This window comes from Juglans regia, chromosome 2, assembly GCF_001411555.2.
Source record: "Juglans regia cultivar Chandler chromosome 2, Walnut 2.0, whole genome shotgun sequence".
Lineage (NCBI taxonomy): Eukaryota > Viridiplantae > Streptophyta > Magnoliopsida > Fagales > Juglandaceae > Juglans > Juglans regia.
This window is the reverse complement of record NC_049902.1, coordinates 9,872,992-9,900,445: the sequence shown is the minus strand read 5'-3', so window position 1 is coordinate 9,900,445 and position 27,454 is coordinate 9,872,992. Positions and strand designations below refer to the sequence as shown.

The 27,454-nt window shown below is 36.9% G+C and overlaps 1 pseudogene; it reads left to right on the top strand.

Annotated features, from left to right (window-relative positions):
- Positions 1-25,867, top strand: LOC108998964 (annotated as a pseudogene).
- Positions 25,868-27,454: the final 1,587 nt, after the last annotated feature.

Here is a 27,454-nt window from a genome sequence, read left to right as displayed (position 1 = left end):
ATGGGAAGTATTTCTAAAAGGTCCAAAGCTTATGCATTCGTAGACTACATTACAGAGGAGGCACTCGAAGAGATGAATCATGGCAAGGTTATTTCTCATGCATCTTCCCCACTCCCATTCTCTCCAATTTTTCATTTGGATCTTCCTTACATATTATGTGGCGTTGAATACCATATAAGGAATAGCTTAATTGGTGTTAATGTTGCAAAATATAAATCAGTAATAATATGAAAAACTAAGATCCATATAGTTAGCCTTAAATAGATACTCCTACTAGTGAAGACGAATAGGAAGAAATATACTAACTAAGAAATGCAGTTAAAAGTGTAGTGGTGATAACAAAAAACACTAAAACCTAAAATCTTAATACATCCAAGTCTTACAAATACACCAAACACAAATTTCTACCAAACGAGAAGTATTTAAATTTTCTCTCAAGCCCTTAAACTTGTGAGATAATGAAGAAAGTTATGAAGTCTTCTTCCTTGTAGCCTCAAAGTAGAAGCATGCAATCTCTTGCGTTGCCACTGAAGAGATCTCAAGTTTATATTGCAAAACACCATATTGCACAATGGATTACATAAAATCAAACCTACATCTTTCTATTGAAGAGACCTGGGAAATAGGTCGACTTGATCATATATTTAAGAATGGGGAACTGAATCCATACGAAGAATGTGACTGGAAAACCCACTGAACAAATGAGAGGAATTGCAATATGTAATTGCTCATGTAGGATGATTAAAAGAGCACAGGAAAAAGTTATCATCATGGTCGCAACAGAGTAAAAGAGGGTCAAAAGGCCTATTATCATCTGCCTAGGCAAATACTCAAGAAAATTTTCTTCTGCGTAACATGATGTGAGGATTCCGAAAAAACATTAAGATCACTGAAGTCGTGGAAGAAAAAAGGGACAATGCATCGAATATTATAAAGAGCATAAACAATTTTTTCTTTAAGAATATTGGCAAGCCAGTAGTTTGTTCGTTACCACCTAGAGCTGTAAAAGCTATAGCGAACATAATGGTAATAATCAGAGCATCCACCACTGTACATGACGATGATCTGTCCATCCATTTCTCTGCCCCTTTTCCATCATGTTCTCGTGGTTCTTTGTAAACAATTGTTAGGAAGTTAAACCATCTCTGTTAATACATTCTTTCATATCGGGACTGGCAATTCTCTCTACCTCTTGCATTTGTTAATAAAATTGCTACTAAAATCAATTACATAATTGTGGGTAATATTAGAAAGACCGATAAACCCTTAAAGAGGCACTACAAGAAAAACGATCATTTATGACAGATTATTTGTTATGAGAATGACTATTTGCAACGAAAATAGACTCGTTTTAGTAGTAAATAATCATTTTCATAAGAAAAAATTGGCCATAAATAAATAATTTTCGTGTAGTGAGGTTTAAGGGTGATTGAAATTGTTTGGTGTGCTGTAATAATGTGGTTGTGATTGTAAGAATGGTTTTCCTTCGCCACAACTGAGAGTATTAATAAAATTGAGGAAGGGTCGTTATTGGACATGTGGTTCTAACTCTTAAAAAAAAAAAAGGTTTAACAACAGATAAAAGGGCGATAAACCCTTGAACAGCAGATAAACCCTTAAAAATATTTCCAACATCTTGGTTTACAGAATCTTGGTTGAGCAACTTAATTTCCAAACGTTGCAAACTTCGCTCAAGTGAAAAGGACGATAAGAAAAAAAAAATTATATAATGTGCCCAAGAAAAAAAAACGAGCAGAAAAAAGTGGAAAATAAATGACCTGTTAACCTAAAATAAAGTAGAAACCTAGGCAACTATTGGGGAGAGAGAGAGAGATGACCTTAAATCATTATAATTCTCTTTGCATCTGTAAAGCTGGACCAGAGCTTCGATTGAACTTAGTGGAATCATCTACTATCCCTACCATGTGTAATATGTTATCATTATTGCTGTAACACTCCGTATTTTAGTATATTTTTAATGAATGAATTATTTTTATTGATTCAGAATTTATTCTCTTATTTTATAATTATTAGATTTTTAATTGGGTTTTTTTCATGATTTTTAGTTTACGAAAATTATTTTTGAAGTGTTTTCTTTAAATTAATTATTGTTATGTGTTTAAATTTCTTTACAAATTAAATTAACTTATTATTGGGTTTAATTATTTATTTTCATTTTAATCACTGCGTTTGAAATATTTTATTTCACTAGTTGTGTTAAAATTGTTTTCGTTGAATCATTTTTGTGACCCAAGATGTGAGGATTGTACCTCATTTCTTTCCCTACATTTTCACTTTCCTCTTTTCCTTTTCCTTCATTTTTCTTTTCTTTCTTTTCTCTTCTTTCTTCTGGCTCTCCCCGCGCGCGCACCCCCTCCCCTCTCTCTCCATCAGTTCCTTCATCTTCACCTAGCGCCGCCGTGAGCCGGCAGTGACCGACACCTCCCGGCCCACCGTCCACCCCAGCCATCGACAATCACTTCCCTCCATTCCCAGCTCTTCCTTCTCCGCCGGTAGCTCTCACGCTCAACACCAAGCCGTGGCATTCCATGCGCCGCCGCCGCGCCACCTTCGGCCACCATTTCCTCACCACATCATCCTCGACCACCTAGCAACCCATTGGACCCAACCCCACCTCTGATCCGTCACCGGTGAAGCACATTCATCAACATTTTCGTTCTGGACTTTTTGGTTTTCTACCGCCGCCCACGCTGCCATCCATGGCCAACCTTCACTATCACTAGCTTCACCGACATCCCTAGGCCCTACCCTATCAATTTCGGGTCTTTGTTTGCGCCCGTTGAAAAGTGGGTATCTGTGACCCACGGCCACAGTGCATTTTGCACTGTTCTGCAGCTGCATTTCCACTTCTTGCACCTCCGTGATCCTCCAGAAATTATTATATAGCATTGTAAGTATTTTCCAAAGAATTCTTGTGAATTTAATATATTTTTGCACTAACACATTACACTGTATTTAGACTGTTGATTAGTTTTGCCGGACTGAATCCGAGGAGTACGGGGGTTGGATGGATTGGTGAATGGAGTTGTTTAATTGGATTTGTTGGGATTGGTTATTGATGGTTGTTGAATTGCGTTGGTACATGTACATCTCATGATTTCATGCATGATCATGTTTGTAATGGAAAACTGGGTTTTTTAATGTATTGCATTCATGTTCATGTGTGTGTTGGAAACTGGGTTTTCATGTGTAATGATTTACTGGGTGCGTGGGTATCACGACCCCAAGCCGAGATGGGGCATTATCTCGGTGGAGCTCCTCTGGTCTCTCGGGAGCGTAATATACTGAGTGACGTCCCCTGGATTGTCGTCGGGCGACAGTGGGATCGAATGAGATGGTCTCGTGCCGACTCCGTGGTCCTTTGCTGGCGGGGATTAGAGGACGCTTGGCCACGTACGCGCTGGGCGTCGCTCGTTCCGTAGAGGATGCTTGGCCACGTACGCGCCGGGAGAGGAACTGAGCATCGCTACGAAGCCAGGGTGTGTGGATGACCCATAGGGGAGATCATGGTACATACGTTAAAAATTGACTATTTTCTGGAAAAATAGAGTGCGTTGGATTTTATGTAAACCATTTTCTGGGAAAATGTGTTATGGATATTTTTGGGCCAACTGGGATTTTGGCGTGTGTTCGAAATGTTCATTTTTTAGAAAAATGATCCTTTGAGATTAAATGCGTATTTAATCATATGCATGCATGTTGGTTGCATTAAATGCATTTTATTCCTGAGGGTTGTTTGGTTTATACTTACCTGCGGTACCGTTTCATGGTAATGCAGATTTTGATGCAGATGAAGATGATGGTGAGCTTGAGGAGTCGGTTCCGCCCGAGGAGTGATTTGAGATCACTCATTTGTTGTTTGGGACATGTGTTAAACTTTATTTTTGGATGACTGTATAACTACTATTTAAACATCTACTGATGTTTAGATTGTATTTAAATTCTGGTACTTAGTTGACTAATCCACTGCGTTATTTTTTTACACTGTTGCATGTACACATACTTGACATTTACGTCGGGATGCGTGACCGTGTTATCATCATCTGGGCGTCTCGATCCCCGTGTTCCCGTATATGGGGGGTCGGGGGCGCCACAATTGCGATCACCAAAAGATATCACAATGTTCATCATACGGCTAATTTGTCCACGTGTTATAATAAAGCTATAGATTTGAGAGTGACGATAAAAAAGTGCAGCAAGCAAATTTTTATTTTCTTCCTCCAAAATTCTCGGATCCTTGCTCAGTGTTGTAGAAACAAACTCGAAAATCCCATTCTTGAGAGCACGCTTGATTGCGTCATAAACCCCACCGCTTGTTATAAGTTGTTGAGTTTGGGATCGGAGATTGTTGTTGTCTCCTCACACATGCGGGAAAGAAGTTCTTTGATTGCATATGAATCTTCTTCATTTAATTTAAGTACTCGAATAATCCTTTGACAATTATATTGAAACAATGACGACTTAATCGGATGAAACCATAACAAAAAAAAAAAAAAAAGAGTACAAAAATTTCAAACAAAAATGATCAATTAGATTGATTTTGATGGAGTGGAGACAGTACTAGACCAAACAAGTTTCTAACAATTGATTTTGCTGGCACTGCATAGTGAACAAAATCTTTTCAGTACTTATGAACATGATCACAAAAGTTCTACCAAAACAAAGCTAGTATAATATTTCTTGTTTAAATTAATTAATTTGATGCAAGTTCCGATCACCAACAAGCAATCCCGGAAAATTGATGAAACTAGAACCCGCAACACTACTAATGTTGGCACTGCAAGGTGAACAAAATCAATTTTCCGGTGGGGCAGATATAATTATGTAGGTGCAGTTTTGGGTCTTATTAGCAAATTTTTTTATGACATTATTAATTCATTCATTATGTCAAAATAAATATTTTTATAAATCTAGCGCTTCTAGTACAGCTTCTTGGTGACAGATTAATCATAAAATAAAGAAGATATAATGCAATTGGTGTCACATGCATTAGGTTTCATATGCCCAACTTTGTTTAGACAATTAAAAGAAAAATTAATACTACTCAGTTTTTTGTTTGAATTTGAAGATATTGAAATGGGACAATTAAGGTTTGTACGTACGCCAGGTAGGTAAACTAGTAGTCATGTAATTTATAAGACGGAGAACGACGGGCCGGAACAATGGGGCAAGCTAGACTTCCCCATTTTTTTTTCACCCCCCGGCGTTCTCTCTCTTCTCAGTTCTCAACTCTCACCCCCGATCTCTCGCGTCGTCAAATATGTTTAAATGACCTCGCCAACGGTAACATGCATGCACTATGTACTATATATATATATCGTCTTGATGATCTCATGGTAGTTGTCAAAATAAAAAAGAAAAATTCTTCTCATCAATAACTATATATTCACTATTTCACACTCCACACCTTATGAAAAAGTTACAAGTGTGCGGTGTGCAGTGTGGGAGTGAATAATAACTGATGAATAGAATTCTTCTATAAAAAAAAGACTCGAGTCCTCTTCTTTTTGACAAAAAAAGAAAAAAAACGTATTATTGATCTCATAGTAGCTAGTATTCTTATAGCTCGTTAATTGGATAGTGAGATGAGATAATTTTAGATGAGTTTAATAAAATATTTTTCGAATATTATGTTTTAATATTATTATTATTTTGAAATTTGAAAAAGTTAAATTATTTATTATCTTTTATGTAAAAATCTAAAAAAATTATAATGATGATGAGATGAGATGAAATCATTCTCTATCCAAACAAGTCCTAGCCGTCCTGTGTGGTCGATATGGTCATTTCTTTTTAGTTCGTGTATATATATATATATATAGTAGTTCCTTAACCGTCCCCTGTGGTCGATATCATTTCTTTTAGTTCGTCTACCCCTGATCACAACGTCCGACGGTCAAGTGAGATTTTAGATACGCAGCAGCTATGGATCAGAAGATTAAGAAGAACGACAAGTAATTACTTCTCATCTTTTCGGAGCAAATATATTCTTGTGTTTTTTTTTTTTTTTAATGTAGCAAATATATTCTGTTATAGTGTGTTGAGTTTAACTTTCAATTTGGTCAATATTATACAGAAAAATCATATTTTCTCACCAAAGTTTTTTGCATCGAATGCATGATATATGGTCGTCTTACTGAAGAAGAATCATGTGTTGTACGTACAAGCTAGCTAGCTGCATTTGTTCCACCATAAAGACGTTTTCGTAAATAATTTCTCTGAATTTTTGGTGTTTGAAAAAGTGATCAGTAAATGAAAATTAAATAGTTTCAATCAATAAAAAATCAAGAATTCTATTCCGAAAATTTGTTTTAGTTTATCAATTTCAAACCGATTCCCTCGATCTCTTGGGAATTCCTTCATGGGCTAATCTTCCTCCCACTACAACACAATTACTTTTTAGTGACGGTTGGGAAATTGTGACAGTCCCTAGACCGTCACTAAAAGGCATTTTCTGTGACAGTTTTTGGAAACCGTCACTAAAGATAGAATGAGATTTTTTTACATTCGAACGTATGGGAAATATGCGTTCGAACGTCACATATACGTTCGAACGTTATGTCTGTTTACGTTGGAACGTAAAATGTTTTGGCACAACCGTTCGAATGTTATTAATTTTACGTTCGAACGTAAAATGTTTTCCGCCAACATGCGAACGTTAATTACTAACGTTCGAACGTTCATTGTAAATTTAAATTAAATGACTTTAATTTAAAAATTATGTATTTTTATTGTGCATAATTTGTGAACAAGTCTAAAAAATTGAATTGTATATATTTATATATACACACTTTGTAATATATAAATATATATTATTGATTTATATATATTTGAAATGCAGTGATTTAGTATTAAAGTTGAAAACTATAACATCAAAGAAGATTAAAAATTGAAATGAAAAAACGATAAAAATATTCCATAATATTTTTCGTTACAAATATTAAAAATAAAATACAAAAATTGATAGAACGTAGTAAACAACAGTCAGATGATAACGTTATCCGCAAAAGTCGAACTCCGTACTTCCTCAGTCAAGGTATCAACCTTGTCGTTGAGGATAGTTACACGATGGGTGAGTTCGGCAACAGACGCCGATATAGCCTCGAGCGATCGATCGATCTTATGATCAATATGCGCAGTCAGCTGTGAGATGACCGCATCAACCCAAGCAGGCCGCACATCTCCTGCAGATGTACTCGGCGTATGCTGACTACTACTCCCGACATGACCTGGCTCAGGCTGCGTCGGAGGAACTAGATCCTCTACAGGGGGTGGCTGACGTCCCCTCGCCTGTCCAATGCTACGCCGATGCGTGGTCATGTCGAGGGGGCTCATCTGATCTTTGACCCGCTCCTCTGGCTGGGTCGGCACTCCCCGTGCAAGTAATAGTCGGCTGATGAGGACACCATATGGGAGATTATCCGTGGAGACGATGCTCGCCTCGTAACGGATCCTCTCAAAAATGTGCAGTGGCAAATCTATAGGATCTCCACGTGCCACTCGTATCAAAAATTGTGCCCGAAGCCGACTAAATGTGGTTTTATGAGCCACAGGATCGACATTTGTTGCAACAATAAGGTGCAACATGCGGAAGAAATGCAGCAGATGGTTCTGGTTGAAGGCGTTCTTCCGCTCGATCTGCATGCGATCCCTCCCGGTGAGGATGTAGAAATCCTCGTCTCGGTCATCATCCCGAGCCTCGACGCCAGTATCCTCAGCCTCTGACTGGCCTGCATCATCGGCTGATGCTGGCTCACATCCCCGGCCAGTAGATGATGCAGAAGTGCCTACATCCTCACGGGGTGTTGAGTGTGTAAATGTCTGAGCACCTCGATGAATCCCGATGTGCTCGCCGATGACATCTGCCGATACCTCAATGGAAACACCGCGTACAGTCACGGTGTGAGAGGATGCATCCGGAGGCATGTCACACATCCCCATATAGAATTCTTGAACCATTGAGGGGTATACCTTCCCCCTCAATGTGCAGATATTTCCCCAGCCTCTACTGAGGAAAACATCTCTTAGGTTCGTCTGCTGCCAACAGAGTTCGTCGAACTCATTAATTAAGACCTCTCTCTCTACCATAACAGTACGAGCTCCGATACGGGCAGTGTCCGACGTGGCTCCTTCCCTCCCTCGTTTTCGTGTATGCAGTGGAAGAGCCATATCCTGAAAATAGAAAAGGAAAAAAAAATTATTTAGAATAATGCATTTTTTTGTATTAATTTTAAGATGCTCTGGATTAACGTTCGAACGTTTTATCTTTAACGTTCGAACGTTAAAGATAAAAACGTTCGGACGTTAACTTATACGTTCGCACGTAAAATAATGTAAATAAATTTACGTTCAAACGTAAAACAAATACGTTCGAATGTACAGATGTACGTTCGAACATAAGCAGTAAACAAATACGTTCGAATTTAAGTTCGAACGTATTTGTTTTACGTGTGAACGTAAATATGAACGTCCGAACGTCGAAGCATGAATAATGTAGAAAATCACTACGTTCGGATGTTATAATTAAACGTCCGACCGTATGTGATTTACGTGCGAAAGTAAATATTAACGTTCGAACGTATGTCGTTTAATAATATTCACGTCCGAATGTAAGACGATTAACGTTCGAACGTGGAAGCCGTAACGGCTCGGTAATTTAAACGTCGTACGTTCGAATGTCTTGGTGAAACGTTCGAACGTTTCGACGCAGAATGGCTGAGTCGACTCAGCCATTATTGAAATCTCGAAAATTTCTCTACAAGGGTCTAAATGCCGAAATGTCACCATGTAAATGAAGTATACACTTCAAGAAACATTTCTACGGTGACTATTCGGCCAATGACTGGTCGTGGTGGCCGGAAAATGAAGTTGAAAATCCGGTAATATTTATCCGGTTTTAAACCAAACTCAATCCAAATGTCAATCTAAATCTCAATAAAATACATGTTATTTGCATAAAAGATGAATGCCTACCTTTTAGTGACGGTTGTGGCGGAGTTGACGGCGGCGGTGACGGCGGCGTGGCGGCAAATAACGGAGAAGACGATGGATACGGGCAGGGAAATGCGTTTCGACGTTCGGTTTTGGCCTTATATACATAGAACGTTCGAACGTACTTATTATTACGTTCGAACGTTTGTCAATATAATATATTATATTATAAATGTTTAAGTTATATATTAGGATGTTATATAATATTATTGACAATTAGATTATTGGTTTTTTTGTGAGTGCTTCTTATATTTATAAAGTTTAGCAATATATAAAATCCGCTCCGACTCCGACTCCGACTTGTCGGAGCGGAGTCGGAGCGGAGTCGGATTTTTTTATTATTTTTTTTTATCTTTTTTAACTTCATATTTGACCCACTTTTTTTTTTTAAAAAAAAATTTGTGAGCTTTTAAATTTCAATTTTCTCAACATTACCTGTGGGAATTAATTAAACTTTTGATTATAACAAGAAATACAACTAAATAAAACAAGTAACATAATAACATGCATTCAAAAATTAAAAAGAAAGTCCTATTGCAATAGAAACGACGCCGTATTGTATAGTAGTATACTAACTAATATAAATCTATTTTATATATTATATATATATGAAAATTTATAAAAAAAATATATGATATATATTATTATATATGAATATTAAAAAAAAAGCACCGAAATATTAATAATAAACTAATATACTTGATATATATATATATATATATAATCTCTAATCTCTTATACTTGATATATATATTATATAAATATTAGTTATACTAATAATTATATTAGTATTAGTTATTATTAATACTATATATTATAGTATTATACTAATAGTGATATTAATACTATATCACTATTATAGTGATTAGTATAACTATATTAGTATTAGTTATAGTGATTTAGTATAACTATATAATATATTAGTATAAGTTATAATACTATAAGTTATAACTGTAGTCTATATTAGTATTAGTATTAGTTATAGCGATTAGCATAACTATATATTAATATTTGCTATAGTGATTTTAATTTAGTATAACTATATAATAGTATTAGTATAAATATTATTATATTACACTAGCTATATCACTGATAGTATTAGTATACTAATGTCTAATACTAATATATCACTATAGTTAATAGTATCACATAGTAATATAGTATTAGTAATTAATACTATAGTGCTTTATATAGTAATTTATATATAGGCTTAAAGTGGTTTACTAATAGTATTAGTATTAGGCCATAAATCTAATTATTATACTAATGTATATTAGAATTACTAATATATTTATCAAAATGAATATGTTGAGAATTTATTAGGTCAAAAAATATAATTAATACAAGATATTGTTATATAAAATTGATATGAATAATACTTTAGTTATTATACATTAGTATTATATGTTATTATAAATTTATAGATTAGTGTTTATCCATTAGTATATGTATTACAATATTACATGTTGATGTTATTATGCATCTTAGTGTTTATAGTATATTATATATACATTAGTATTACATGCTATTATATTTATACATTAGTAATTTAGAACAACATGGTAGTAATATTGTAAATTTTTAGTAGTATGATATTTACATATAGTCATATACTAAACTATTATTAGTAAATTTAGTCTTAATATTATAGTATAAATATATTATTTAACTAGTATAAATATAAGTAATTTAGAAAAACACATATTTTGTGCATAATATATAAATTATATTATGCACAAAATACTATACAATGTAGTATATATATTATATTATAAGTTAAGTATAATAGGAATATTACGTTCGAACGTTTGAAGTTAACGTAACGTTAAAGTAAGAGGCGGGAATTTTCCCGCTCGATGTTTAATATCTGTGTGATTATTTAGACGTAAGGACGTTTATACTATACGTTCGAACATCAAATCCGTCAACGTTCGAACGTTAGTCAAATTAGTGCGGGAGATTTCCCGCTCAAATATGGTAACACTTTCATGAAATGTACGTTCGGACGTTTAAGTAGTATGTTCGAACGTTTATCTATAAATCTACAAACGTTCGAACGAGAAATTGTGATACATTCGAACATATATGAGGAAAGTGCGGGAACTTTCCCGCTAGATTTCATGTTATATCATAAGAAGGGTACGTTCGAACGTGTATTTTAAACGTCCGAACGTTCTGGGCGGGAATAATTTTAGAATTAACGTTCGGACGTTTAAAGTTAACGTTCGAACGTTTAAACTAATAATTTTAGAACTTAATCAGTACGCGCACGGGAGGATGCCCATTATTTCTTTTCTCCCGTGCGCGCAACAGAAAGAGAAAGAGAGAGAGAGAGAGAGATTTCGACGAGAGAGAGAGAGAGAGAGTTAGAGAGAGAGAGAGAGTTAGAGTGAGAGAGAGTTGAGTTAGAGAGTGAGAGAGAGGTGAGTTTTGGTAAGATAATATTTTTATTTCTTGTCTTTATTTAAATTTTATGATATTTATAGAATGTGTTTTTGTTATAGAATATTTCTAATAAGTTTGTGTTGTATTTTTTTGAAGGATTGCTTGTTTTGGGAAGTTTGAAGATTTTGATTTGTAAGAGGATATTGTGAGTGCTAGGTATATTTCTAAACTTTATCAATATGTTGTTGTGATTTGATGCTTACTTTTTATCATATTGTGATTATTGTTTGTATAGTTTGTAAATAGTTTGTGAGTTATTCTAAATATGTTGTGATATAAATTTGAAATATTGTGTTTATTATTAAAAATATATTGTCATTAGGCTTTGTTAATACATGTTTATTGCTTATTCAAGTTTAGAAATATGTTAATACATGTGGCATGTTATTTTGTGAATATATTGTGAGTTATCACTTTTATATGTTGTGATATGGATTTGATATATTGTGATAATAGTATTTAAGTATGATAATTAAATATTTATAATAATAATTAATATATAAGTAATAACAAGCATAAAAGTAACTCTTTAAGAATTATAATAATTAAAATTATTGTATAACCATTGAAATTTAAGTATGATAATTAAATATTTATAATAATATTTAATATATAAGTAATAACAAGCATAAAAGTAACTCTTTAAGAATTATAATAATTAAAATTATTGTATAACCTTTGAAATTTAAGTATGATAATTAAATATTTATAATAATAATTAATATTAAGTAATAACAAGCATAAAAGTAACTCTTTAAGAATTATAATAATTAAAATTATTGTATAACCATTGAAATTTAAGTATGATAATTAAATATTTATAATAATATTTGAAATTAAGTAATAACAAGCATAAAAGTAACTCTTTAAGAATTATAATAATTAAAATTATTGTATAACCATTGAAATTTAAGTATGATAATTAAATATTTATAATAATATTTAATTTAAGTAATAACAAGCATAAAAGTAACTCTTTAAGAATTATAATAATTAAAATTATTGTATAACCATTGAAATTTAAGTATGATAATTAAATATTTATAATAATAATTAATATATAAGTAATAACAAGCATAAAAGTAACTCTTTAAAATTATAATAATTAAAATTATAGTATAACCTTTGAAATTAAGTATAACAATTAAAATTATACTTTAAGAATAATGATCTTGTACACAACGAGGGAATATAATCTTGAAGAAATGTTGAAATTTCAATTTAATTGCTTGACTGTCATAGTCTCTTCGGCCTTGAGAGTTGTCAAGGTCGGACAGTTTGTGACGGTTAAGTAATTAGACTAAAATTTAAACATTTCTTCAAGATTATTCTCCCTCGTTGTGTACAAGACACGAAACGTAGGGTCACATAATCTTCCATCCCTCTTTAGTTTAACAATATAACACTACTTGAAGGTGACATTGTTAATTTAAACAACATGGAGATATTGTTGTATGATTTTTTGCTAGATGCGTGTGACATTGCATAAATACCCTTAGACCCGTTTGGGAATCAGTGTACATTTATGTGTCCACTGATTCCTGAATTGTCCAGTGTGGACAGTTTGAGATTATATTATCTGTATTACACATTTTTGTTACTCACTACTTTCCACGTTTAATATGAAGTTTCGGTATCTTCTTCTATTGTTCTTCGGGTATACTGTTCGTAGGGTCACAATCCCGATATTTGAACATGTATACTTGGAGAATTATGGGGAGGTGCTGCCGGAATTTCTACTAACGTGGAAATTAGTAGAGTGACGAGATTTGTGTAATATGGAGAATATAATCTCGAATGGGATAGGACCAACTACCTTATCAAAAAAGTAATGAGAATTGGAGGCAAGACATGCATGTGAATTTTCAATGTACGTGTTATTAATATCTGGATGTTTTTAGAAATGGACAAAAATTGGATGCGTCTGGACGATAGACTTGGAAAGGATTACGTACCCTATGCATGTGGAGTAAGAACTTTCATTGATTTTGCACGGGCCTCTGCTGATAGTCGTGGTTACATTAAGTGTCCATGTCGAGGGTGTAAAAATTTGTGTGCGATAGGATTGGATGAAGTAGAGCGTCATATATTTGTGAACGGTATGGATCTGGGGTATACGCGATGGGTACTGCATGGTGAGCCGTATGAAGGGTCAGCAGATGTATTGGTCGATCATCACAATTATTTACGGCACATGGATGATGATTATGAGCATGATGAGATGGAGGAGATGTTGGGTGACATTGGAGCTGGGATGTTTATGGATGAGGTTAACGACAATGCCTCAAGTGGTGGATCAGGGACTGATTGTGAAAATTTTCCTTCACTGTGGGAAGATGCAAAGCGCGAGCTTTACCCAGGTTGTACAAAACATTCCAAAATGTCGTTTATTGTGCGGTTGCTTCACATAAAATCATTGTGTGGGATGTCGACGAAAGCAATAAACATGGTATTGGACTTATTTAACGAGGTGCTTCCCGAAGGGTCTGCATTGCCTAAGAACTTTTATGAAGCGAAACAGTTGAGAAAGGGATTAGGATTTGAGTACAAGTCCATACATGCATGCAAGAATGATTGTGTATTGTTCTGGAAGGAGAACAAGGAGAAACAAGCATGTCCTGTATGTGGAGAGTCGAGGTGGAAAGGTAAGAAAAACGTGCCGGTTAAGGTGTTGCGGTATTTTCCCTTGAAACCTAGGTTGCAAAGACTATATATGTGTAAGAAAACAGCTCATGATATGAGGTGGCACGAGGAGAAAAGAGTTAAGAATGACGGGTATATGAGGCATCCAGCTGATTCACTTGCGTGGCAGTCTTTCGATAATCAGTATCCAGAGTTCGGGTTAGAAGCTCGGAACGTGCGCCTGGGACTCACAACCGATGGATTCAACCCTTTTGGGAATATGAGTACAAGTTATAGCACTTGGCCCGTGGTATTGATTTCGTACAATCTTCCACCATGGAGGTGCATGAAGGCGCCAAACTTTTTGTTAACTTTACTCATCCCTGGCCCTAGATCACCTGGAAATGATATTGACGTATTCATGCAGCCGTTGATTGAAGAGCTGAAAGAGTTATGGGAAACAGGGGTTAGAACTTATGATGCATCTAAGTCGACATCTTTTCAGATGCATGCTGCGGTAATGTGGACCATAAATGATTTTCCGGCGTATGGGAATCTTTCCGGCTGGAGTACGAAAGGGAAGTTAGCGTGTCCGACGTGTAATAAAGAAACTGCTAGTGAGTGGCTAAAATTTTCTCAGAAGTTGTGTTTCATGGGTCATCGACGTTATTTACCAGCAAATCATGCATGGAGAAGAGAATGTGCCAAGTTTGATGGGAGAGTAGAGGATAGGATTGCACCAAAAGAGTTGTCTGGAGAAGAGATAGTGGAACAACTGCAACATGTTAGAGCGAACAATTTTGGCAAAGGTCGGGGAAAGAACAAGAGAAAACGAGCCGTATCAGAATTGAATTGGACAAAACGTAGTATTTTTTTTTGATTTGCCGTATTGGTCGTCATGCAAGTTGCGACATAGTTTGGATGTAATGCACATAGAGAAGAATATTTGTGATAATATACTGGGTACATTGATGAGTATTAACAAAAAGACGAAAGACACGATCAAGACGAGGAAAGATCTTGAGAGAATGGAATTAAACATAATCTGCATTTGCGGGTGGAAGGCAACAGGGTGGTCATGCCGCATGCATGTTTTACGATGACGAGGGAGGAGAGGATTGATTTCTGTAAATGGTTGCAAGGTGTGAAGTTGCCAGATGGTTATGCTTCAAATATTGGTAGATGCGTGAGTCCTGATGATTGGAAAATCAATGGATTGAAAAGTCATGATTGTCACGTATTTTTGCAGAAGTTATTACCTGTGGGAATTCGTGGGAAGCTGACATCTAATGTACGTGTCGCCATATCTGAACTATGTATGTTTTTCAAGGATTTGTGCGCTCGGGTAGTAAATCGAGATGTGTTGTCGAAATTGGAAGAAGACATTGCTACTATACTATGTAAATTCGAGCAGATCTTTCCACCATCATTTTTTGATGTCATGGTCCATTTAGCAATACATTTACCGCGAGAGGTACTTCTGGGTGGACCGGTGCAGTTCCGTTGGATGTATCCAGTTGAAAGATATTTGGGTCGATTGAAGCGCACTGTTGGGAATAAAGCCAAAGCTGAGGGTTCAATAGCAGAGGCTTATATACACGATGAATGGTTAACATTTTGCTCTCTATATCTTCGTGGTGTTGAGACACGATTTAGTCGTCAAGAGCGAAATGCTGATCTTGCTACTCTGCCTCCTCGTGAGCTATCAGTGTTTTCCCAGAATGTACGACCCTTGGGTGCACAAACAGGTTACGATTTAATTGATGGAGAGTTGGGTAAAGTTCGGTGGTATGTGCTAAATAACTGCCGAGAGATTGATGATTATCTTAGGTATGTCATTTAATTTATTTGAATAATTATAGTTTTCTTTAAATTAATTAGAATTGTTGTGCTCAAAATATACTTCTTTTGCAACATGTTATAACAGTGACCACATGGACAAACTTAGAACGGAAGACGTAGAAAATATAGAGGCAAGACACGAGGAAGAATTTCCCGGATGGTTTGAAGAACGTGTATGAACTAAAATTATATATATGTTATATTGTGAAATTTTTAACTCTGGATAATAAAATAATAAATATATACTATTTCAATTTTTAGATTTTGGAACAACGTGCTCGTGATCCCGGATCAATTTCTTCTGAATTGTATGCATTGGCCCGTGGTCCCTCAAATAGAGCACTTCGATATACTGCATGCACAGTTCGAGGTTATAGATTCCATACTTTGGACCGTGAACGTAATAGAAAGACTCAAAACTGTGGTGTGTTGGTCGAGGGGAGTCATGGAACAGATGATATTGACTATTATGGTGTCATACGTGATATTATCGGATTGAAATATCTGGGTGGGTCTGTAACATATGTCTTCAAATGTGATTGGTGGGATCTAGGCGGTGGTCGGGTTTCGATACATAGGGATAATCACTTTACGAGTGTCAATACTGCATCTAAATGGTACGAAGATGATCCATTCGTATTGGCTTGTCAAGCTACCCAAGTCCATTACTTGATTGATCCAATGAAAAGTACTGATGAAGATAGTGGGGAGATAACTTGGCGAGTCGTACAAAAATTTGTTCCTCGAAATATATATGAAGCAGGAACGAGTGCAGATTACGAGAATAGTGGAGATGAAGATGACAATCCGATTGTTGAGGCATACCAGGAAGATGGAGAGGGTATTAACTTGTTTGTTGACCTCGGTGCACTCGAGTTGCTCCCCTTGTGTAGAGATGATGTCCCACCCGTACATCTCGACCCGTCTGTATTAAATGATCATTCAATTCAAGTCAGTTTGGAGGAAGATGAAGAAGACGAGTCAAAAGATGAATACGAATCAGAATCCGGGCAGGAGGTGGATAAAGATGATGAAGAAGAGGTGCATGATGATGATGAAGATGTTATTGATGGAGATTCTGAAACAAGCATGGAAAATTCATCTGAAGAATAAAAGTACTAAATATTTTATTTATATAGGTGACTATAAAATATCTTAAATTTTCATAATTTCTTCTAATTAATTTTCTTTGATATAATTAATTATTTTAAAGAATGCCGCCAAAACGACAACGAAGAAATGTGCCTCCGCCAAGTCCAAGTCCTGAATCCATTGAGGACTCCCCACTCGAGGAATCCGTTCCTGAAGATCAAGCTAACACAGAAGAGAACAACAGCCAGTCGACACCTACCAGTAAGGAAATATTGTCGTTGATAATTATATATATAGTTAATACTTTTTTCTCAATAACTATATAATTATAATTATAGTATATCTATTATTATCATGTAGTTCATGCATCTGCACGTCGCGGTCGTGGCTATACACGTGGAATCTCTCTTGAAAAAAATAGAAGGCACGGTAAACTGAAGATCACAATTCCTGATAATTCCACTGGAGGAGTGGATGATAGTGCAGCAGCGCTTTCCTCCTATATTGGCACAGTAGTTCGAGCTTATGCTCCATTTTATGTGCGCTCATGGCGAGATGTTCCGAATGAGATTAAGGAGCACATTCGAAGTCGTGTGCTGGTGAGTTTACTTTTCAGTACATTTTTTTCACTTAGATTAATATATTATATTTTTTACCTGATTCCCTTGTTAGGATGAATTCGACCTCGACTTTGGCCGTAGCGAGGATTTAAGAACCGTGAATGAGTTGATGGCTACACTATTTCGACGTCACAAAGGACGATGTCATGACCACTTCAAGAAGTTTGAGACGTTGGAAGAGGCTGCGCAGTCTCCTTTTCAGCAGATGAAGTTAGATGATTGGAGAAAGTGTTGTGATCTTTTCGCATCTCCAGATTATCAGGTATTTTACATTTATATCTTTTAATTATTTACATTCATATTCGTTTTATACATTATATGTATACATATTACAATTAACATTTTTAATATATTTTGTAGCACTTGAGTTCTACAAATGCACAGAATAGATCCGTTCTGACTGTCCACCATCGTGCCGGTTCAAGGTCATTCCACCGTCTTGCTGAAAAAATGGTAATTAAAAAATTATAGAATTCATTTATTTTCCTGATATTCTTTCTGATAAGTACTAACATTATCTTTTTAAAATTGCTAATATTGTCGCTTTGTTAGAAACGTGATGATCCTGAAAACTTTTCCCTCATTCATGTCTATGCTGCTGCTCACACTAATGAGCATAGTGAGTGGATGGATCCTGTCGCTGCAGATAATTATGTAAGCAGTGTTAATTTTGTTAAATAAATTTTTTATAGAACATTTTAATAGTTTATTTCTTATTTCTATTTCTTTTAATACGTTACTAATTATTTACGATCATTACCTTTTAAATTGCAGAACAAAATGTTGGAGATGCAGTCGACTTCTGCGGAATCCTCTCCTAGTGACATAGACATATTCACCCAAGTGCTCGGGCCGCAGTCTAGTATGGCAAGAGGTTTGGGACGATCTATCAAGCATAAATGTTCATCCTCCTCAACCTCATCGGCTTCACAAATTAATAATCTTACAGCAGATTTAGAAGCTGCACGGCGTGAGAATGAGTATATGAGGTCGAGACAGCAAGAGTTAGAGTCTCTCTTAGAACGACAGTCTCATTTAGAGACGCGTTTGCAGGACCAACAGAGAGACCAGGAGGAAAGAATACGCAGTGAAGTGCAAGAGCAAGTGCAACGAGAGATGATGGTGCAAATGGAGCGTGTTATGTCGTTGCAACAGAATCCCCGTGGGCGAGGGAAAAAGAAGAAATAAATTTTATCAATATTTCTGACTAGTTTTAATATCTAATTTTGTACTTTTATAAGACATTGTTACTTGTTAATTGGGTATGTAATATGATACAATTGGTATTTTGTTTTTAAATTTTATTAAAATAGAATTTCTGATCTGTACGTTTGAATGTAAATAAAAATCGTTCGAACGTTGGTTCACACTATAACAAACGTTCTAACGTAAATACAATTGAATCGTTCGAACGTTAAACCGACTAACGTTCGAACAAAGAACATGCATTCGGACGCTCCTTCGTTTACATTCGAAATAACGTCCGAACATTAAACGCGCTACGTTTGAACATTTACGTTTACGTTCGAACAAATATTCGAACGTTTATTGTAATTAACGTTCGGACGCATTGACATTAGAACGTAAATATGATACGTTCGAACGATATCCAACAAACGTCAACTTCTCTCATTCGAACGCCAATCGGTCGGGTATAACGTCCGAACGTTTGATTTTACGTCCGAACGTGATTTTCTGTGACAGTTCATAACCGTCACAAAAAAAGGAACGTTCGAACGTTGTACCGAATGGAACACTTCCAACCGTCACTAAAAATATTTTTTGTGACGGTTGAACAGTAAACCGTCACCAAATGTTTTCTGTGACGCACTTTAGGTGACGGTCATGGTGACGGTTTCAAACCGTCACCAAATATGTTTAGTGACGGTTTGCCATTTTTTTGTGACAGTTTCCTCTGTCACAAAACACACATTCTGTTGTAGTGATGCTAGATACATACAGTGTTTTTAGGGTGTGTAAGTTCTGCACATTCCATTTAAAAAAAAGTTGGATATATTATTAAAAAACTAATTTTTTTGTGTGGATCTCAAATTTACGCATTTTTTTTAAAAGGAGCATGCAAGACTTGCATATTTTAAAACTTTAAATATTATTTCTATATGGACTAATAACATTCTAAATTGCAAGATAAATAGACACAATTTTTGCATAACTAACTAATAAAATATTAATTTTTTTAGAAATTTGCTTTGATTTTGATGTGTTTATTTTTTGAGTGGTGCTACTCCCACTACTGGGAGCTCCCGCTGGGGCTCCAGCTAGTGCTTTTGGAATGAGTTTTTTTTTAATGTATTTTTTTAATATATTTAAAAAAATAAAAAAATTCATAATATTATTAAAAAATACTTTCTTAATCATTAAATAAAAAAATAATAATTAAAAAAATAAAAAAACTCACAGCAGAAACTAGCGGTAAGAATAGTATTTTCCTTATTTTTTATTTTTTTAAATTAGAGGTTGCATTTGTATCATTCCCCATATATTATTGATACAGTGAACTTTGCAGATCAATATATATATATACAGCTAGTACCTGTATTTCCACTCTCTTTTACAAATATATATAATTACTTAAGGTCGTTACTAAATTAAAAATGTAGGTAAATGCAGATGATCAAGAGAGGGGCAGCGAGCACGCGGGTCACGTACACGTTCACACACATGCCACACATGGGCATGCTCATGGCTCATCAATCAGTAGTACCACTTCCCAACATGGAACCAATTCGTCGGAGCTAATACGTCATCGTATTATTGCACAAGTAAAGTGGCCGATTTTAATTAGTTGTTAATTATTATTATTATTATTTGCTAATCCTTCCCCATTAATGTAATAAGGAATATGATTTTCAATTAATTATTTGGATTTTTTTTTTTTTTAGGTATTGGAATTAGGAATTGTATTCCATTCAGTGATTATTGGAGTAGATATGGGTGCTTCTCAAAGCGTTGGGACAATAAGGCCTCTCCTTGTGGCCTTGTCTTTCCATCAAATTTTTGAGGGTATAGGTCTTGGTGGCTGCATCTCTCAGGTATAATACACGATTCTAGTTCACGTTGTTAGACGAGAGCAATTTCTGAATATTTTCACTACAATTCATCATCAAGTCAGTGTATATTTATACACTGTTTACAGGGAATCAAATTCAGTTACAACAGAATATAAAAGTATAAAAAATACAAATAAATGTTATGTTACAGAAGAGGGTATAAAGGGTATATGGTTAATACGCCCCCTCGAGTCCATAGGGGTATCAACCACTGTGAGACTTGATCTAAGAGCAGCAAAGCGCTCAGAAACAATTGGTTTGGTAAGTACATCAGCTATTTGATCTTTGGAAGAGCAGAATAAAACTTTAAGACTATTTGCAGCTACCCTATCACGTACAAAGTGAAAGTCTATGTCTAAGTGCTTTGTTCTTGAATGATAGACAGGATTGGCGGATAGGTAGGTTGCCCCAATGTTGTCACACCAGAGAGTAGGTGGCTGACTTAGAAAAAGGCCAAGTTCCCGAAGAAGAGTTTGAATCCAGATCAACTCCGCAGCTGTGGTGGCAAGTGATTTGTATTCGGCTTCTGTGCTTGATCTGGCCACAGTCTTTTGTTTCTTTGAGCTCCATGATATAAGGTGCTTGCCAAGAAAAATACAAAAGGCTCCAGTTGAGCGTCTATCATCTGGGCATCCTGCCCAATCTGCGTCTGTGTAGGCCTGCAAGGTAAGACTTGAAGAGGTTTTGAAGAGCATGCCATAATTTATGGTGGACTTGAGGTATCTAAGAATCCTCTTCACAGCTGACCAGTGTGAGACTTTTGGGCAATGCATGAATTGGCAAACTTTATTTACTGAGAAGGCAATGTCGGGCCGAGTCATTGACAAATATTGTAGGCCCCCAACAATGCTTCGAAATAAAGTTTGGTCAGTAAATTCAGGACCATCAAACTGTGACAGCTTGAGAGAAGCTGCCATAGGTGAGGTCATTGGCTTCGAATTAAGCATGTTACTTCTTTCCAAGAGTTCTTTTATATACTTTCTTTGAGACAGAAAAATTCCAGAATTAGAGTAATCAACTTCAATCCCAAGAAAGTAAGACAGTCGGCCTAAATCCTTCACTGGAAAGGCTTTGGCCAGAGCAGAGATTAATTTGTCTATAGCAGCAGGTATGGAAGAAGTAATGAGCATATCATCAACGTAAATCAGAAGAAACATATGTAAATCACCAGAGTTTAAAATGAATAGTGATGGATCAGCACGTGAAGCAGAGAAGCCATAATCAGTGAGCCATGTGCTCAATTGAGCAAACCAGGCCCTTGGTGCCTGTTTAAGACCATAAATGGCCTTGTTGAGTTTGCACACATAATCAGGATATAGTTTATCAATAAATCCTTGAGGTTGCTGCATAAAAACAGTGTCAGTAAGCTCTCCATGCAAAAACGCATTCTGAATATCTATTTGGCGCAGAGGCCAGCTATGACTCACAGCAATAGATAGAACTAGACGAATGGTGGTGGCTTTAACAACTGGACTAAAGGTCGCACCATAGTCTAAACCAAACTGTTGGTGGTACCCTTTTGCTACCAAACGGGCTTTCCGACGAGCAAATGACCCATCAGAATTTAACTTGGTCTTATAGACCCAACGACAACCAACAACATTGTAGTTAGGGTTTGGAGGAACCAAGGTCCAAGTTCTGGTTTGATTTAAAGCATTAAACTCAGAGGACATAGCATCATACCATTCAGAGAATCGGGAAGCAACCGCGAAGCTCGTAGGTTCATCCGGGACCTCCATAGTGGTGCTGAGACAATGACGCTGCGGGTACAGGACAGTGCCATCGGTAAAGGTACGGGGCCGTAGGGAGTCTGTGTGGCTGCGAGTAATTATCGGAGACCGAGGAGGAATTAGATTGTGAGGAGGGTGTTGACGAGGAGCAGGGGAGGCATTTGTGATAGGAGGCTCAGAGAGATTAGACTGAACGAGGACTCCGTGAGAGGGTGAAGTGTAGTAGAAGGTTCCGACGTATGGGATGAGGAGATGGGAGTGGAAGTGATGAAGGTTGAGTTAGGGTTAGGGTAAGTTTCAGTGCTTCGAGTAGGGAAGGTGTTCGAGGGAGAGGCGGCAGCAGATATGGGAAAGTGATTATGGATCGGGTCATTAGGGTTTTGAGAAGAGGTGTGATGCGGAATGGGCCATGGGCCTGGGCCGAGAATAGATGATGGTGGGGCAATAATGGGTAGAGGTGTATGAGAGGATGATTGGGCTGGGGAAGTCGAAATGGGCTGGTTGTTTGAGTAAGGAAAGGAATTTTCAGAGAATAGAACATCTCTTGAGATGTAGAGTTTTTTTGAAATGGGCTCAAAGCATTTATAACCTTTGTGAGACAGACTATATCCGAGGAAAATGCAAGAGATGGACCGAAAATTTAATTTGTGTTTGTTGTATGGTCTGAGGTTGGGCCAGCATTGGCACCCAAAAGTTTTCAAAAAATGATAATCAGGTTCTTTATTGTAAACCAAGAAATGAGGGGATTTATTGCGGAGAATCTTAGAAGGGAGAAGGTTTATGAGATACACGGCGGTTTCAAATGCCTCAGTCCAAAAGAATAAGGGGAGAGAGGAATGGGCTAGTAAGGCAAGCCCAGTTTCAACGATATGACGATGTTTACGCTCAACGAGACCATTTTGTTGATGAGCATAAGGACAAGAGAATCGATGATTAATGCCAAGATTAATGCATTGAGTGGTGATGGGTTTGAACTCAGCACCACCGTCGGTTTGTAAATTAATTAATTTAGTGTTAAAGAGACGTTCAATGCGAGCAAGAAAGTGGGGAAAAATTTGATGAACATCTGATTTTAATTTTAAAGGAAAGATCCATGTATATCGAGTAAAGTGATCAAGAAAGGAAACATAATATCTATATCCATTATGAGAAACAATAGGTGCTGGGCCCCATAAGTCAGCAGAAACTAATTCCAAAGGCCGTGAGGACTGAAGCCCAGGAAATACATAGGGAAGTCTATGGCATTTCGCAAGGGGACAGGAGACACATTTGGAGCTGCTGCTGGGAACAATGGGCAAGCAGTTGGTGCGCACAATGGAGGAGACAACTTCAAGGGATGTGTGACCCAAACGGTGATGCCACTGCGAGAGAGAGGTACGCTCGCCGAGGTAGGAGGCAGCCGAAGCTTGAGCAGTTATGGCTGGAGGAAAGGCGTAAAGACCGTTCTTAGTTGGACCGATGAGGAGGCATTTCTTGGTCCGAGAATCCTTAACACAGAAATGGGAAGAATGGAATTCAAAAAAGCAGTTGTTATGAAGGCAAAATTGTCGAACGGAAACCAGATTTTTGGAAATATTTGGTACATGGAGGAGATTTCGAAGATGGAAAGGAGAAGAGTTAGAGAGAAGAGAAGCATTACCCGAGTTCTGTATAGGAAGGCACGAACCGTCACCGATGCGTATTGTCTCAGGACCACCATAAGGTTCACTGGAGAGATTGAGGTTACCAAGATCATGGGTAAGATGATGAGTAGCTCCAGAATCTGGGTACCAGGTCGGATCACAGTGTGTATACGGGTTGGTGTTTGATGAACACTGGTTGGTGTTTGATGAACACGGGTTGATGTATGATGAACATGGGTTGGTGTTTGGTAGTGGATGGGCGTTTAGAGAGGCATAGTTGGCAGAGAAAGAGGATGGTGCTTCATACTGATAGGATTGGTTGAATCGGTGCCTGCATTGGAGAGCTACGTGACCTTGTTTATTGCAGACTTGGCACGTTGGACGTTGGTGTGCGCCAGGTGTTTGATGAAAGTTTCCAGTGGGTCCACGGCCATTTCTTCCAGTTGAGCGTCCCCTGCTTCTTCCCTGTCGTCCACCACGATTATTACCATGTCCACCACGTTGATAAGAACTGAAGTTTGCTGAGAACTCAGTAGCAGATCGAGTAGAATGAGTGAGCCGACTTTCATGCACCAATAGAAGCTGATAGAGTTCGGTTGTAGTAACCGGATCAGATCTCGTGGTGATGGAAGTTACAAAAGGCTCATAGGCTGGTCCAAGCCCATTGAGTAAATAGGTGACAATTTCTTTGTCTGGCAAGGGATTTCCAGTAGAGGCAAGTGTATCCGCAAGGAGCCGAGCTTTACCAAGGTAGTCTGTTATGGACAGATCTCCTTTAGTTAAATTGGTAAGCTGAAAACGCAGTTGGTACTCCTTTGCTTGAGACTGAGAAGAGAGAAGGGTGACAAGAGAATCCCAGAGGCCACGGGCTGTTGTAGTTCGAAGTACATGGCCGAGGATGGAGTCTGATAACGAAGAGAAAAGGATGCTAAGAACTAGCTGATCATTTCTCTTCCAGACAAGATAATCGAGGTTGATTTTTGGAACAGATTTAGTGGTGGAGGAGAGAAACTGTGTAGGTGACCGATTAGTTCCATCTACATATCCATAGAGATCTTGTCCTCTAAGGTATGCAGATATCTGAACTTTCCAGAGTAGGAAATTCTCAGTAGTGAGCTTGGTAGTCACTACGTGAGATAGGCTAGGAGAAAGCGAACCCATGGATCAAGAGAGACTGCTAGTCGAGCAGCTCTGATACCATGTTAGACGAGAGCAATTTATGAATATTTTCACTACAATTCATCATCAAGTCAGTGTATATTTATACACTGTTTACAGGGAATCAAATTCAGTTACAACAGAATATAAAAGTATAAAAAATACAAATAAATGTTATGTTACAGCAGAGGGTATAAAGGGTATATGGTTAATACACGTCATCATCTGCTCTGATATCATATTAAATTTATTATCTGTCTAAAAAATATAATTAAATATAATTATTTAAATCATATTTAAAAGTAAACTTCATTAATATGTTTTCTTTTTTTTTTTTGTTTAGGCAAAATTTAAGAGTAGGTCTGCAGCAATAATGGCAACATTTTTCTCAATGACAACACCAGTAGGGCCGGATTGCAATTGGCATTGGAATATCAAGCACTTACAATGGCAATAGCCAAACTGCTCTGATTGTTGAAGGGATTTTCAATGCTCTTGCAGCTGGGATTCTGATTTATATGGCACTTGTTGATCTATTAGCAGCAGATTTCATGAACCCAAGAGTGAAACAAAATGTAAGGATTCAAATAGGAGTAAATGTCTCACTTCTTCTAGGGGCTGGATGTATGTCTCTCTTGGCAAAATGGGCTTGATCAGGGTATATGTGGGGAAATTAATAGCTAGGAATAAGACTGTTCATCCGGGCCGGATTTTTTTCCAGCCCGGTCCGGAACCCGGATAACCGGGTTCCGGTTACAGTTTTCGGCTCGGATCAAATCCGGGCCGAAACCCGCATTCTAATAACCGGATTCATCCGGTCCGGACCCGGATATGAAACCCGGGTTCCATAAAACACCCGGTACCATCCGGGTTTATATAAAATCGAAGAGATGGATGTTGTAACCCTAGTGAGCCTTCATCTCTAACTCTCCCAGACTCCCGTCCATCTCTCTGTATCTCACATCCGTCTCCATGCCCTCTCCCCCCCTCCCCCTCTCTCTCGTCGCTCATGCTAAAACTGTAGTCTCTGCCGTGCAAAGCTCCGTCTATCATTGAAGAGAGCGAATCGAAGGTCTCTTTCGATGATTCCGTCTTCTTCTTCCTGTTTCTTTCGGGGCTCGAAGGTCTTCTCTCTGTGCCGATTGAAGAAACCCTAGCCTTCCTCCCTCAGTACCGATCGAAGAAACCCCGTCATCCTCGTGACCTCATCTTCCTATCCGACTCGCCGTCATCCTCTCGACCCCAAGGTTTGTTCTATGTGATTTGGGTAACATTTGTGTAGAAAACCAAGAACCAAGGCAATATTTCTCTGTAACATTTGTGTAGAAAATTAATATCGACCCAGAATGGAGGTCTTGGCTTGCTTTCTCTGCAACAATTTTTTTAGGGTTTTCTCGTTTTATCACTTTGTTGATTTGGGTCTGTTCTTATGAAAATATTTGAATGGAAAAATCTTTGATAGATCTGTGTTTTTTTTTTTTTCTTAAATATGGGTATAAAGTATATGCTGCTAAACATGGGTGTAAACGTGGGTTTTTTTATTATTTTGCTATCTGAACTCTTTGGTGATGCCTCAAAGTATGATGCTCTTGTTATCCCTCAAAGTATGGAGCCAGTTGCATCCATGATCCATCTGCCATAGTCAGTAGATTTTAGCTGCTGCTAATGTTCTAAATGGATCCATGATCCATTTGTCAGAAATGTTTTGTGCAGTGGAGTTGATATTTTGGTGAATTTTGTTGGTAAAATCATAGCTAGAAAGTGGTTAAGAGAGTTGGAGTAATTCCAATCATGGATGGCTTTTTTGTTGTTATCAGGAATTGTCCTCCAGGATTACAATGCTGCCTAAATAACGACAAATAGATAAGTAATAAGATTGATTCAATACTTGTTGGGAGATGGCATTTGAGATTTTGTCAGAAATCAATGTGTACAGTATATTGATTATAAATATAATCCTTTATTTAATAAGTTAATCTCTCTTTGGTCTAAACAAAATTATAGTTTGTATAGTACATCCATGATCCAGCCGTGAAGCTCAATGAAGGAATGGTCATGTAGTCCCAGATTCAACTAATGCCAGAGAGTTGCAGTTTTGATATGTAATCCACTTTTGATATGTAATTTTATATATTGTAATTTTTGTTTTGTAATGTAATGTATAAATACTAAATAATGAAATATGTAGTGATTGCATTATGTTTTTTTAGATGCATTTAGTTATAAAGTAATTAGTTTTA